Source organism: Coturnix japonica, chromosome 4, assembly GCF_054131305.1.
Source record: "Coturnix japonica strain WE chromosome 4, WE-NBRP24, whole genome shotgun sequence".
NCBI classification, from domain to species: Eukaryota; Metazoa; Chordata; class Aves; order Galliformes; family Phasianidae; genus Coturnix; species Coturnix japonica.
In genome coordinates this window covers 26432460-26446795 of record NC_140666.1, presented here as the reverse complement: position 1 = coordinate 26446795, position 14336 = coordinate 26432460, and the positions used below count along the sequence as shown (strand labels likewise).

At 41.6% G+C, this 14336-nt stretch overlaps 1 long non-coding RNA gene across 6 annotated transcripts in view; it reads right to left on the bottom strand.

Annotated features, from left to right (window-relative positions):
* The window catches only part of LOC107313078 (uncharacterized), a 32783-nt gene extending 18726 nt beyond the window's left edge, over positions 1-14057 (bottom strand). For 5 of the 6 annotated variants that reach the window (XR_014945227.1, XR_014945226.1, XR_014945228.1 and 2 more), the window contains exon 1: positions 13903-14034. This is a non-coding gene — a long non-coding RNA (uncharacterized LOC107313078). Of the gene's footprint in view, positions 1-13902 lie in introns of all 6 variants that reach the window. The other variant, XR_014945225.1, reaches the window with a different exon arrangement.
* Between the last annotated feature and the right edge of the window lie 279 nt (positions 14058-14336).

Sequence of the window (14336 nt, the reverse complement as noted above, 5' to 3'; positions counted from 1 at the left end):
ACATTTGAGGAAGCACTTTAAAAGCCCAGACCTCTTTGTTTAAACTCCAGTTGAAGACAGACTCTGTGTATTTTTTATTGGTTATTGTCTCATTTAATCCCCTTTGGAAAGGCAACAATAGAGGATTTAGTTATAGTGTTTTTTGGGTGTTTTTTTTTTTTCCTAAGCTAGTGAGGTTATTCCTTCACTCTCAAATTTGAAGCAGAGTGTACCATACAGCTAGCTATGAGCACAGCCAGAGTACATTGACCCACCCTATTTGTCCTGTTCCTGACTCAACAATAAGCATCATCAGACAGAGCATAGCTTGGGAACAGAGGTCTTTGCCCATATACCAGAGCTTAAAGGAGTGGATCCTCACCCTCAAGAAAAAGTGCTCCTTGTCTGAACTCCCGTGAAGCCTGTTTGAAATTCTCTCCTCCTGGACATAAGCCAACAGCATACACATGCAGCCTGGAAGGCTAACTATGTTTGGGGCTGCATTAAAAGAGGCCAGAGGGAGAGGGAGGTGATTGTCACCATCTACTCAGCTCTTCTGGAGGCCCTATCTGGAGTAATTGGCAACCCTGCACATAGCAGGGGGGTTAAAACTAGGTATATAAAACTCGTTATAGTCCTTTTCAACCCAGGCCATTCTATGATTGTATGATTCTATGATTCTACAGGTGGAAACCCAGAGTAGAGTAGAAAGGAGCACTTCCAGAGGACAGAAAAAGTTTCTCACCAGCTTAAGTATGGTCTAGTCACAGTCTCCCTGAGAAGCACCAAAACTCCCACTGACATCAGATACATCATGGGATTATCCACGACAGCAAGAAGATACATCTGTTTTTCACAGAATGGCTTGAGTTGGAAGGGACCTTAAAAATCATCTAGTTCCAACTCCCTGATATAGGCAGGGTTGCCACCCACTAAACCAAGTTGTCCAGAGCCCATCCAGTCTGGCCTTGAACAGTTCCAGGAGGAAGAGTCAAATTTTTCTCACTATCTTTTCTTCAAAAACAAAACAAAACAAAAAACAAACAAACAAACAAACAAACAAAAAAAAAAAAAAAAAAAAACCACTTTCTCATGCCAGACAAAAGCTGTCACAAGTTACCAACATGATAACTCACCAATCCATTGGTGAGCAAGTAAGCAAGCAAGTTCCACAGTCTTCATAAACAGCAGAGAGCTTATCTTATGCCTAGCTACAAAATATCTCTGTTTATTCTACCTATTTCTCTTTCCCGGCACCATATTATCAGCAAGTCGACATTCAACAAGGTTGAGCCAACCTCTCCATCTCCCACAGAAAGCCTATTAACAAAGTAAGAAAATCAGCAGACTCCCACCATCCCTTCTGCAGACTACAGCAAACTGCCCTCAGACACAAAGGCTAGTTTACCAACAGCAGCCAGCATTTTTATTTAGAAGAGATATTTGTTATGAGGGAAGAGGTGTGTAAAAGTCGGGCTGTACCCCGAAATCCAATTTCACTCCTTTAATGGTGGACTTGGGCATCTGGAGTGTGTATGTGCCAGCTTCCAGTTCAGCTTGTAAAATCTTTTTGTGGGGGGTAGAGACTTTCCCAGTATTTTTCATGTTAGAATAAATTTACTTAAGTTTGCTTGGAAGATAGGAATACATATGACTGAAATGAAAAGTCAGGCTAAAAATAGCACTAAACCAATTGCATTGTTCATAGTGAGGGAAAGGAAACCTGGGGGGAAAAAAGAAATATATTTAACAGCTGTCTCAACATAATGTCAGATTTATTCAAGATTTCTAAAATGGACTTTGACAAGCCTCAACTCATTGTGTAGGGCTGGAAAGAGTATTGTGGGTGGACTATTTCTTGCGATTTATAAGAGACCACTGTGACTAGTCTGAAAAACCTACATACAAGTGCAGTAAATTAAAACAGAAGCCTACATAAGACCTGTACCTTGCAGACAGAAGTAGTCTTCAGTCTTAATCACCAGTGTGAGGTTCGCAAAGAGAAATGGGCTTCAAGAATTTCTACTAGCCAAATACATTTTCTCCAATATTTAGAACTTGTTTATTCCATTAACAAATGTTATAAACTTTATAAACTAATAAATTTTTGGAAATGAAAATCTAAACCCATGCAGCTAGATCAAGCTTCTGAAGGTATCAGAAAATGCAGAAGTTTTCAGTGGCTCATTAACACTAGATCATGTTGTTTCACTTACCAGAAAGTTTGCTCTATGTGCCATGCAATCTCTACTCAAGTACAACTTAAAAAATCACTAAAGCTTGTGTGTGCAGCACAGTGGAAAATAAAACCATGTGCATTTGATCAAAGATGGATGTATTGGCCTTCCCTTTAGCTCTGAGAGATAATTGCACGCATTTTCATACAAAATTCAAACATTACCTAATCCATCAACAAAACTTTGTACATACTGTACCATAGAGAAAACATTCCAAACATCTTCACTGGAAGCAACCGGAAAGTGAAAACCCTACAGCTAGAGGTTGCTCTGCAGAAGTGTATTAGTTTCACAGATTGAAGAGAAATGAGATTGTGATCTTCCTTAAAACCCTAGTTTTCCTTCTCCCTCCAGGCAGATACACACTCACATTCCCTTGCAGAGTCCAAGAAATTACTGAGCCGAGGTTCCCTCCAGCTCCCACAGCCCTCTCCCAAGCCCTGCTAGTAAATCAATATAGGCAGCCCCTTTGGCTACTACCACAGGTCTGCAAAAGTACATGATCTTCACCACATAGTTTTGGAAAGGCACAGCATATGTCTTCAAAAGCTCTGGTACTGGTTTAGAAGGCCCAGCACAGCTGGATATACAGGAGGGCCACTTCTGGGAAGTGGGAGACAGAACCAGAGATGATTGCCTTAGCAATCACAAATCGTCTTGGGTGTGCTAGAACAACTGGTGACTGGAAAATAAACTGAGGAGGGGATTGAGGCAAATGGTGTCCTACGGATATGCTTTGCTCCCCATTGCATTGTCATAATGCCAACTTACGTATTAGTTGGTTATCTGCGTAACACTCACTTCAAATCACCTGTGAGATTCATGACCTCAGATCTTATCATGACAGCTAATGCCCAGCCTACATAGTGGACCTGCAGCCTCTGTGTCTCTATGTAAATTCTGGGACAGAAAACAAGCAAACCTCCCAGAAACTTTTGCTTTATTAGCTAATATTTGTAGAGGAATGACCAGGACTAGACTACATGATAGTCTTAATGAAGGCCTGAGATCGGAGCAGAATGGCAGTTCTCAGTAAATTACTTAATACACTTTGTATACCTATGCCTTCTTGGCAACAAAGGGTTGAAGTAAGAAAAAGAAGAAAGTCATGGGCAAGTGCAGGAGCAGAGCATTCTAGTCTTTTCATCATTTCCCTTTTATGAAGCTCACAACCAGATCACCACATTTCAAAAACTGTTTGTCTGATGTGACTATTGCTATGGGTAGTGAATATTGAGTGCACCTGCTCCAACTTGCCTCACAAAACTACGGTCAATGAGATTTCTGTGTTAAACCTTAGGAGAGAAGGCTCCTGCTCTGCACTAAGTCATCCACAGCTCTTGCCTTATTCCACAGAAACTACTGAAGACAGTACTTCCAAACTTCAAGAGTTACACTTGTTTATAGCAACTTCTCCCTTCCTTTGGTGTCAGCTAAAATAAAGGAGCCTAGTCTGGACTTCACAGATGTACCCATGTTCTACATGGTTTCCTGTCAGTGCAGAAGAACTGCTGCAAGGGATTATAATCAGACACAAAGTATCTTTTATCTGTCAGACATCCTACACACTTCCACAAAATCATGGGCCAATCATCCCAGTACTGCATTCTTCCTGGGTTGAAAGAATCAACCACTCCAACATGTATTGCTCATGCAGGAAGAGTTGTTATGGCACTGAGACAGTGAAACCCAAGTGCATAGTAACTGAACAGACAGATTCCAAAAGTTTGGGATGTTCTTGCACTGGAAACAACGATGAATTACAAAAGAAAAACACATTTAACCTCCTGAATTTCATTACAAGGACAAGCATATAAATCTCAGGAAAAAGGGGAAATCAGAAGAAAAAAACCCAAACAACAACAACAAACAGTAACACAGCTATCTTCTCTATATTTCACATAAGATGTAGCACTTCCTTCTATTCCAGAACACCTTCCTGCCTCAACGTACACTTGCAGTGCCTGGAATTACTGACTGCTGCACTGGACACAGGCTGTTTGATAGAAGTCAGATACACTGCTTATGAAAAGATATCAATACAGGTTTGCACTAATATACATACATATATTTGCCTTCCTAAATAAAAGAGAAAAACTGTAAAGATGCACTACAACCATAATGAGCATGCCTTTTCTTTAGCTACATAAAATGGGTAAGAAAGCAACTTCTGCATTCAATCTGTCCTCTGAGTGTACATGCACACAATCAGAATATGCACATATACAGAGAGTATGTACATACACAGATACATTCACATACACACACACACGGGAACAGTTAAATACAGAGTTATTACAAGTATATCCACACACGTGCACACAGACAAAACCTTGGATTTCCAGCAAAGCTTGAGCAATTCAGTGCAATAAAAAAGGGCTCCTCACAGCAAAGCACTTAACCAATGGCAGACTGTCCAAAGAGTGCCATTACCCCCGGGAACTGAGGGATTTGGCTGGAGTGTGCGCTACGAACAAATGGCCTGAAATTTGTTAGGGGAAGGATGGGATTCAGCACAGTCAGGAGGCTTCATCTCCTCTGAAACCCTATATGTTTCATCCCCAGAGCAGATGAAAATGCAGTGTTTTTCCATACTTTACAAGTTTTTTGTTTTTTTTTTTTTTTAAATGAATCTAGTTTCTGAAAACTATTGTAACCCTCCAGCATTTTCAGAGTCAAATTCTCCTCTCAGGACCACTGACAAAAGAATAACACTTTTCATTACTGATCTTGTTCTTGTATACAGACCAGGGAAAGCTGAAAAACATAATCAGAGACCACTTCTGAATGCTATTCTAGATGCCCACTAGGGATAAATGATGGCTCTGATACTGGCTACCTTCTGGAAATCATCTTTTCACTTTCCCCTAGAACCCATAATTTGAAGTATTTGTGACTCCTCTCACCTTGAGTTTAACATTTACAGCATGTTTTCTATTCTGGGAGCTCAGAATTCCTCCTTGACTCCAGCTCATACATCACTTTTGTGTCGAACTCTGACCTCAGTTCTACTTGCATTCCCTACTCTGATGGAGCAGCTATTTCTGATTATGGACTGGCAAAATAAATCACAGAAAATTGGATTTTCAAGAAAAGAACATTTCATGTTTCATTGTGTTGTTGTTATGAGACAGGCAGGCTTTCTTTTTTTATTTATTTTTACCAGAGGATGTTCCATTGTACATGCTTCCACAATATGAGTCTGTGTATTTGTGGTATTCCAAAGCCACAACAACCAGGCAGTTAAAATGATCATTAATGGTGACTCTAGACTTCTGAGAACCACTTTCAAGGCACTGCTGGCTCAAACTGCCCCACACAGCCATACTTCTCATGGCTTCAGAAATGCACAGAATGCCAGAATAGCTGAGGTGGGGAGGGACCACTGAGACCACCTGATCTCCCCACCAAACTCCTCACCAAACAGGGTCACATAGAACCCAGGACTATCAGATCACCACCCCTCAGTAGCTCTCCCATAATCTGTATCAGGTTTTATATTATCATCAGAAATCTCATGAAGCAGGGCATAAGGCCTGCAGGAGGCTTTATTATCCATTCAGCAGATACAAGGCCAGCTCACATTTCCAACAGAGACCAGGGTCTGTTCATGGCAGGCTCCTTCCAGCCATATGAGAGCCTCACCTCTACTTTTTCCTTATGTGGGGTTCAGAGCAAAAAATTAGTTACTCCATGCTAGTCTGTAATATTTCTCTAAGTGCTTTTATGTGATGGTTCTTAACCATAATGACAAACATAGTAGAGGAAATTTCTTATCTATTTGTGTATTCAGTACCATTCTCCTTTTTTAGAGTGGGGAGGAGTCACTCCATCAGAGGGACATGCAACTTGCAAAGGACACAAGAACATTAAGAACGTACTGCACTGAAATCAGTACAGAGTAAAACACGATCAGTAATATCAGACTTACGCCTTCGAAAGCAGTGCTTGATTAATGGATGCCAAACTGAAAGACATTTTGAGCTTAAGCTCCCAGCTACCACAAGACGATCAGTGTGCAAGGTCCCCTCTGCAAATGGTTATATGTAAATTTAAACCAAGAAGTAGCACAGTTACATATTTCTCTCACCTCCAAGTACAAACAGAAGGGCAAAGTAACAAATACACTGCCTCTTCTGACCATCTGTGATGCCAACATGATGCTACATGGTGACTGGTGACCCAAGTTAAGACTATGTTATGGTGGAAATGCTCTTAAACTAGTTCCTAAATCAGACCTGAGTTAAGTAGTCAGTATTTGCCCTCTCCTTATGAAATATGTATACAAAACTCCAAGTATGTATAGAAATCTGTAAGCAGTAAGATCCAAGCTTTCCTCATACACTGTCCTAAAAAGGCACAGCTGAAGGACTTTGTTTTACCTGTGAACATTCATCCAGCCTAAGCAGATCTTTGATTAGACTGATAACAGGGCTGAAAATTTCCCCTGTGCTGGGCTAAATAATAAGGTAAGTTCCAGAGCTCAGCACTGCAGGAGACTGAAAGGGCCTTGGGGCAGATATTAGAGAACTGAGTCTAGCAACGTCCCTCCGGGGCAAGCAGATTTTCCTAAGCCCCTTTAATAGAAAACAAAACATATGCAGAGAGATACAATGATTTGTTTAAAATCACACTGAATTAAGCAAAGTTGAAAATGAAAGCCAGGTTTTTCTCAGCCTCGAGTCTCTTCTTCAAGCCATCTTCCTGCTTTCCCAGAACAAAGCAAATTAAATGGGGAGGCTGCTATATCGCAGAGAAAAGTAGCTGAGAGTTGCCACCATTAAATCAGTTAGATATCATCTGCTTAATATATGAGGAAACATAAAGAGGGAAACCTCAAGTAACTGCTCAATAGTCATTCTCCACAGTCAAATAGTCCAAGGAAAATCTTCTGATCACGCTCAATAAAAGTATTCATGGACACATTGCAGATGCAGTAAATAATATTATTAGGCCCTCAACAACTATAAATAGGTCAGAGATGCCAGATGCTTTTCTCCCTTCTTCACAAAATCAAGAGGTCTAGAAAAAAAAACTGAATTCAGAGTCACATCCCAAAAATAACAGCAGGTGTTTCGAATATGTGGATAGCTCCTATGGCTAGAGACACAGCCATGCATAGCATAGCATTACAGAATTAAAGCTGTTACCTGCACACATTTGTGTGCATGGCCAGCACTAATGACACAGGCCATCTAGGAAGGATTAAGGATTACTTATCATTTCAACCCAATGAAAGAAGATCTACATTTCTCTTTTAGACACGTAATTCACAGGAGAGTTGTGCTTGCCAACACTCTGAAAAAATAATCTTTCAGAATTCTTGCAAACCCGCTGTGTTATGATTTCATCTCATGAAATACTACACCTTTACATTAAACCTCATAAAACTAAATCCTGCTGGATCTCTTCCAGGCTCAGAGAATAAACAGCTATATCAGTAATGCCTAGAACAGTAAAATCTGGCCCACTGTCACATGGCACGTTCCCATTTACAGAGGGAAGCAGGTCTGCAAACAGCTAATTCACTTTGCTATTACAAAATCCTCACATATAATGAATTTCTCACCTAACTGGTCTAAGAAATACTTCAAGGGGGAAAAAGAATGCTTTGAACACCATAATGCATATTTATGTCTACTAGCCTTTTACCTAGCCCCTTCCTTCTCCCTAATGAAATATGTACTGCAGACCCGCTCTGGTTTCTAGCAAGAAGTGAGCTCAGTTGTGTCTGGAACTCTGGGAGATAGCAAGGGGGATGAAATCTGTTGTCAAAACAGTTCAAAGCACAGATGAGTATGTCCAATGAGATTACTTTTTAAAGCCTGATTATTTTGGCTTTGCAGTCTGAAGAGCTAAACCTTTCAGTTTTGCCAGTCCCACTCAGAGCATGAGTAAGGATATTAAAATAACCTGCACAAGTGCACTGGGAGACACAGACTTAGTGCAAAAGCCATCCTGGGGAACCTGCAACCAAATACCAGCCACATGTTCTCCATACATAGCATGTGGCTGAAGAACAAAAGCAATTTTCTATTTCAATTAGGCTCTTCCCTGCTCTTCACAGAGAAGAACGGTCCAGTCCCCAAATCTGGACAGCCTAAACGTGGGAATCAAAGATACACACATCTTGCAGATTTCTGGAGCCCCTCAGATCAGTTCGAGGGCTAATTACACCTCAGGTGAACCGCAATGAGATTATCTTCAGGGCTGAAGATTGCTCCGCACAGCACGCGAGCCAAGGCTAACATCACACCACGCCTCACCCTAAGATTTCCTTCCTCACTTTTTCCACTTGTGTCGAAGCACACTGAATGAATTTTAGTAGCCAAGACTGGAAGATGATATTTTCTATGCTAAAAGGCAAAGAAAAAAGAAAAAAAAAGAAAGAAAAAAAAATGGGGCAGGGGAGGCGTGGGGGGAGGAGAGGAAGGCAGACTGCCTTGAACCTTCCTGCCTGTGTTGGGGGCCTGGGTTAATGGTGCTGTAAAATGCCCGTGGCTAGTGACACAAAGCAGAGGGAGGAATCCCAGGGCTGAGGCCCCCAGCGGGTGAGAGCCGCAGTGGAGCGGACAAAGGTTTCCTGGGAACTGTCAGTGGACCCTTTGTGAAGGAGGCAGAAGAGAAACGTCCCTATTAAGATGGGCAATGGGATGATGTAACGGTAGGGTGAGGTCGCTGACCCCAGTGCTGGGAATAATTGGAATGGGATGTGTGCTTGGAGCGCGGCTAATGGCACCCGGAGCTGCGCACTGAGCAAAGCCCTGCGTGACGCTGTCTCCCCAGGGCAGAGAAGGCGGCTGCCCCAAGGACGGCTCTGCTTGGATTTGGGGCCATCCGCGCCGGCACAGCGACTTTTGTCACTTTGGGGTGCTCGACAGAAAGGATCAGCAGCTGTTCATATGCATGGCAACATAAGACTCCCGAGCCCGACCTAGCTGATGACTCAAGACCAGAATGAGCTGCTTTTGTTAGCTGCACACCCTGGGGGCCTGTGCAATGCAGCACCAGCTGAAATCTAAAGGCCCACAGAGACATGCTGCACTTAAGGAAAGAAAAGGGGGAAAAAAAAGACACAGGTGACAGAAATCCATGTGAAAGAGAAACTATTATCAGATCTAATATTCTCATTCTTAAGGTTTTAATTGGAAATTGCAATAAGACCGTTTTGTGCTGAACCATAATAGAGACTTGTTTCAGCTTTGTTCATCTTCTTCCAGCACAGACAATTTCAAGTTCCAATTCTTAAGCAGCTCAGGATACAAGTGTGTAAACCAAGGTATCTGTGTTTTCCATGTTATAGAATTATATATAGAATTTCACTAAACAACATAATCTCACTCTTTTCTCACAGGCGTAAATATTAATTCTAACCTGAATCTAAAACTTTCTCTGCTGCAACCTTATTTACAGCAACTATGCAAACTTTTGTGTGCTCTGAAGCCTTGCAGAGAGGAAATCTTAAACAAATAAAGCAGAAAATTATGCTCTCACCTTTTCCATCCCGAACATGAAATTAAGTTTTCCCTAGCCGTAGCCAATCAAACCAGCTACGTACTGATTGGGAACTTAGGTTGCAAGACACAGCTTCCTTCAAAATGAGCACTGTTTCAACCAGACTAGAAAACCAAGCACCAACTCAGATGCTAAGGTCAGATCCCTGAGCCAGGTTTATCTTACAGTCAAGTTTCAGCCCACAGCACTTTTATATCACACAAAAAACACAGATGTCTGAATTGAAGTCTGCAATAAACCTAGAAAGCAACATTTTTGTTCAGCAAAGCTGCTGCTCCAGTACACTGCAATTTCTTAAGAAGGAAATTAAGATAATGAGGTAAGAGAAAAACACAACACTTGCGTATCATATTTGTTTATGACAAGAAATTGGGAAACACGCAGATGAAAGGAAAATTGTACAAAGCAACTCAGCAATTGAAAATGCGCGAGCATCCCTCAGCCCTTCTTCCTAAGTTAACCGCAGTGTATCTGCACGTATCAGTAAATGAAAAGTACAGACGGGGAAGAAGAGTGTGTTCAAAATGCATGTCAGATGGATATCGCTATGAGTTTTGTTTCAAGTTCAGAAAGTTAAAGCTGAACTTCAGATTTGCAAGGAGGTAAACATTATAAGAAAGAAGAAATTGGAGACAACAGCTAAAAGTTTGAATATATTCCTCATTGATGACTATTCACTAAGTGACTATTGCTGCTTTTCTCATTAATTTCTTAACTTCTTGAACAGTACTCAGTTAACACCATCAACAGCTATTGTACTCAAACTGGTCCTATGTCAGAATTGGCCTCAAACATCTATAATTTTATAAAAATAAATATATTGAAATACTTAATTTTATGGTCTCTAAATGCATTTTAATTACTGATGTATGTGCCTACTGGCTTGGTGATTTAAACCACTTTGTAATTTATCTACAGTCCAACACAGACTCATTTGTTCATTTGATAATTTTGTCAAACTGATCTAATTGTCTCACTGCTTTATTTTAAATCAGGTTTAATAATAATTTATAAACAATGTAGCTTTGGGCAACAGCTTCTCTTGATTTTACTTGTTTAAGAATGTTTTATTTCAAGTTGCTCTTCAGGAGCTGTTTCTCTCGGCAACTAACACATCTCCAGTCCTTGAGGCCATTAGACTATTCAGCTGTAAACCTGACCACACATGCCCACAGGGCAGACAAAGTCACCTGACAAGGATCAGAAAAAGCCACCTGCTGTCTGAGACACCTTGCTGAGCTCAAACATGGGGCTGGAGCTAAGACATACTAGAACCCATAGTTGCTCCCTAGCAGTGGCAAGCCACTGAGCAGGGGAACGCTACAGAGACCTACCTAGAACACAGGTGGTCAGAGCCCATCCAAGTCCTGATTCGATGAAAGAAATTTGAAGCTAGACCCCTCATGGCTGGCAACAAGTACTGAAGTCTTACTGTGGACAATAAAGGTAGCATTCCTGTCCCACACTGCCATTCCATTGGGAAAGCAGCTATTTTCCTTTCTTCCCTCCTGCAGCATGAATGCCCTACCTGGAGCACAGATCCCTTGCCATGAGCACTATCTTTGCCCCAGCAGCAGGGCTCTGCTTGCTACTACCAGACTGCAAGAGGACGGGGAGGGGAGAGGCAGAAAATAAAGTGAAGAGGAAATAAAAGATATATTACATTATAGCTTTTTAAATAAAATACACTAGGAACACCAGGTACCATGCAATTGGAGTCACGTAGGCTGTGGTCTCTGCTATCTCTAATTGTCATCCAGCACATAGATGAGATAGATAATAACAGGAGCAGTAATCACAAACAGACATTCTGCATGAAGAAAAAATGCTTACCATGACAAAAACTGTAGCCAGATATAGATGTATGTCAGATAGATTTGAAAGATCATAACTTGCTAAAGCACTAGCACGCATATAGACCTAAAGTTATATACAAATCTGTGTGTGTGTAGCACAGCATCCAAGTACCAATATTTACCATTTAATGTGAGGTGAGGAAAGTAGAATGCAACATTAAGAATACAGAGGCTTGGAATAATATTTAATAACGTTCCTGTGGAAAACATTCAAAACTGGAAAAACTTGCCGGAGGATTTTAAGATACTAAATGCAAGGGAACTATTGTGCTAAAATACAGACAGAAAAACTAGAAAACGTGCTGTGACTTGGGTTTGCTTTCAGATTGAAAGTAATCAGCCCCAGTCTGATCTGTACCCTTTGCAACATCAAACACAGATTACACATGGGCTAGAGTTTCAGTCCCCAATCCCCAGCACAGTGCTTCTGGAGAACAGAATAGACCAAGAGTAGTGGGTAGTATCAGGGCATGTTAAATATCGATACATGGTGTCACTGGACAAAGAAGTAACTACACAGCATGCACAAGCACCACTACAAGGTTCTCCTTTCATATTCCCAGACAATTATTTTCCCTCATGCACACAGCAACTTGCATTGCTCAGCACATGCTCAGCACCCCATGAGTGAGCTGCTCACTACATCATGCACTGACTGCTGCCTGAGCATTGTAAATGAAGAAAAGAAAGGCTAGGTGATTTCTTTAGGTTTCCTTTCAGAACAGGGAGGGGGAAGAAAAAAGATAAATTTACAGCACGTGCAGTTTTTGACAACAGAGCTTTGAAACACCGTGGTAAAAGAAAACAAGACTGCTGCCCAGTCCCAGATCTGGACAATGTTGAGTCCCACCTTATCAGCCACTGAAACAGTCAGGAGTGATCTGCTGCTGAGCTGCCTCACGTCAAAACCTGCGCAATACTATTTCCCACCCCTCCCCAACAAACACAACAGTGAGATTCAAGTAATAATAATCTTCAGATCCTCTGACACTAGAGATCATTTTTAAAGGAAAGCTTTTTTTATTTTTTCCCACCACGGGAAGAAAGCCAGCTTTGTCCTCACCACTGCCATTTCACGGGTTGACGAGAATGAGCTAAAAAGCCACAGTTTTTCCACTCCACTCTACAATATTACTAACCAAAGGGTAATTGCTCAAGCCCCAAGTTTATGTTTACAGAGTCCCCAGGGCCAGGATCTCTCCAGCCTGCTTGGTCTGGCTACCACAGCTGCAAGCTGCAGCAGCTCATGGTCCCCTGCAGCCACAGCTTATCCCATGATTTTGTAGCCAAAAAGCATGATATTGCCTGTGCATCAGCAGTAAAGGAGCAGGGTTCAGCCTAAGGAAAGCATCAGGCTTTTACTTCAAACTCATCACACCAGCAAAACATGTCAGCAGGTTATGGAGGGCTGCAGAGTGGCCCTCACATTCACTATATAGTCAGTTGAGGGATCTCAAAATAAGTGATCTCAGGGAAGCAGATTTAGAAAAAATATACAAAGGAGAGACTGACTGCTTGCATTGGAGCAAATCTTGTCCATTTTTTACTATGACAGCATCAATGCATTGATGAGGATCAGCTTCCAGAACAAGACAGAAAGAGGTACAGAAGATCTGAGCTCACACTAAGGCTTGAGGCAGAGAAAGTGGCACCATGACTTTGATATCGATGACACAGACCACACACACTGCTTAGACAGCAGAGATTGCTCTCAAGAACAGAAGAGTCAAGTCATTTTCCCCACACCTTGTTAATTCATTTTCACTACCATCCATCAGATTATTTCTTCACAGTTTGTTTTCTAGGGTGGGGACCCCAGGCTATCCACTCATGGCACACAGCCTCCACAAGTCCTGTTTTGCTCCTGCAGAGGAAGGCAAACATAGAGGTCTATCTGTCAGGATCTGGGGAGACAGCAGCCACCTTACCAGGGCTCACTCCAGACTCCTGTGTCATTTTGAGCCCCCAATCAACATCTGGCTTTGAAGGCCTAGGGAGCCCTACCCCACTTGCATGGACAAGCACAGAGCTCAGCCTCCTACTTCAGCATTTTTATTGCAAGAGAGAAGTGAGGGTAACAGTGATTGCTTCGGTCTGGCAGGCTTGGGCTGGTTGTGTTTACATGATTTCAGGTCGTTTCAAATTTATAGCCAATGAGTTTGCAGAACTTGATTAGAAATGGAAATAGGGAGGTATCTTAAAACCTCATCTCAAATCAAAGCTTAATCCAGGAAAAAAAAATCCAGGAAAATAAAGTTGTGCAAATGGGAAACAAACAAGTAAGCTTGAGAAGATTTCTGTCAGAAATGTCTCACCTTCTGCTGTAGAAAATGATTATTATCTGTAGTCTAAATGGTCTCTTCAGATCTTGGGTGCTTGCTTGCTCTAGGCACAGCTAGTTGGGTCTGTGGAGAGTTGCATAGGCAGCTGGCAAGTTGTCTTCTGACCACACTGACCTCCATCTGAAGGGCTGTCAGCGGCACAATAAATAAATAAATAAATAAATAAATAGATAAAAAGACAGGCATTAAAAAAATGAGAGAGATTAAAAATTACAAATATATATATATACATACACATGCACACATTTATATATCATTTTTATAAAGATCCCTTTCATTCATCCAGAGTAAGAGTAAACACACTGGTAGATCCTCTTTCCTGAAGAGGAGTTGGGGTCCAAGGATTGTGGGACCACCTCCAGGAGGTGACATCTCCTGCAAGCAGCAACAGCGACAACCTCTGGCAT